This window comes from Miniopterus schreibersii, assembly GCF_964146895.1.
Source record: "Miniopterus schreibersii genome assembly, chromosome: 1".
Classification (NCBI taxonomy): Eukaryota; Metazoa; Chordata; class Mammalia; order Chiroptera; family Miniopteridae; genus Miniopterus; species Miniopterus schreibersii.
Genome location: NC_138101.1, coordinates 145,034,861 through 145,036,774, shown reverse-complemented (window position 1 = coordinate 145,036,774; position 1,914 = coordinate 145,034,861).

The window sequence follows — 1,914 nt, the reverse complement described above, 5'->3', positions numbered from 1 at the left end:
ATTCTAGGACAAGGAGACGGATGCATAGATTTTAAGCTTGAGGAAAAAGAGCAAGTTCAAATGTAAGCTGTGCCATTTCCCACCACAGCAGAGGCTTTGTAGGGCTCTGACATGAGCAGCAGAGGAGATGCCAGTGATGGACAGTCCTCTGGGCCATTTGCACCATTCCCAGGGATTCTGTTCAGGGCCCAGGGATTCCATGATGTCCCACCCAGAAGTGTGAGATGGCACAGAGGTCCAATGACACACTGGTTGGACTTGGCCATGATTAACTGCCCAGATGTCAAGAAAAGAAGAAGACTGGCTGAGTAGCTCACTGTCATTTTGTCATTGCAATGGCTAATTTCTATACCAATAAACTTCAGTGCTTATTCTCGTCTCCTTTGCACCCTTGTAATCATTACTTTCCCTACAGCAGCGTCCACCTATTCCCTGGAGGCTCAGAGTGTCCCATTGTTTCAATGCCTGAGTCCATTCACTTGTTAGAGAAATATAGTGTAGGGGAGAAGGCAGTAAACGAAGCAAAGTCCCTGCCCTCATGGAGCTTACATGGGGGGTGGGAAGGACAGGCAATAAACATGTCAACAAATAAATAAGGTACTTACATACGGTATATCAGTTGTGATCCAGTTAGGAAAACAAAAACCTTTGTAGGTGTTTCTACATACTATCTATCATCTTTGTGTCATAGAAAAAAGTCTGAGAGATCTCTCACTTGGACTTCCCTTGAATCCCTTCCTACATCGCATTCCAGAGGTCCCTGAGTCCTAACAGTTTCAGCCTCTTGGCTCAAAGTCCACCAGTGCATTGTGGTCCTGGATGGACCTGGGATGGCTGGGGTGCAGGGGATAAAACCAGCTGAATAATGCAGTAAGGTTGATTTTTCATAGGGAATGAAGTAGTCGCTGGCCTTTCTATTGGTTTCAGCTGTGTTTAACAGTCCTACTCAAGACAAAAGTCCTCCAATTGTTATCTCCTCTTGGATGCACCTGCTTTCTTATGGCACTGCTTAAAGTTCTGCATAGAGGGGAGGTGCACCTGCCCTCCAGGCACTGGCTGCGTGGCTGAGAGAGCTGTTTAGGATATACGTTAAACACATACATATTAAATAAAAAAATACTTCTATTATGTATAAACTAATAAAATTCTGGTAGCAGGGGGCTGAAAGTAATCTATATAGCAGTCCATTCTTATGCACAGGGGATACGTTTCAAGACCCCTAATAGATGGCTGAAACTGCAGATAGTACCAAACCTTACATGTACTATGTTTTTTCCTATACATGCATACCTATGATAAAGTTTAATTTACAAATTAGGCACAGAATAGATTAACAACAACTAATAATAAAATAGAACAATCATAATTATATACTATAATAAAATTTATGTGGATGTGGTCTCTCTCAAAATATTTTTTGAATTTTGAATATGTTTATTTCTGGACTTTTCCATTTAATATTTTTGAACTGTGGTTGACCATTGGTAACTAAAACTACAGAAAGCAAAACTGAGGATAGGGGTTAGGGACTACTGTAATTATTTTATTCTGTAATTATTGCCTAACAATCATGAAAAATCGAAGTACCTGTAATATTTTAGCTACCTCACTCTCGAACTCTTTCATGAATTCTGATCTTAACACCACATTCATTAACTTTTTCACTCAACAAATATTCTCTGAGTTTCTACTAGGGGCCAGGCCCTCAGCTAGGGACCAAGGAGAGAAGAATGCCCAGGGCCTGCTCTCAAGTCTAAGTATGTGGAGAATAAAAAACAGGAAGTTATAACACAGTGACGAGAACAATCACTAGGGTGAATACAGGGTGTTGTGGGAGCATGAGAAGGGAGAACTAGTCTAGTCTTGGAATTGTAGATCAAGGAAGGCTTCCTGGAGAGAGTGGCATTTAAGCTG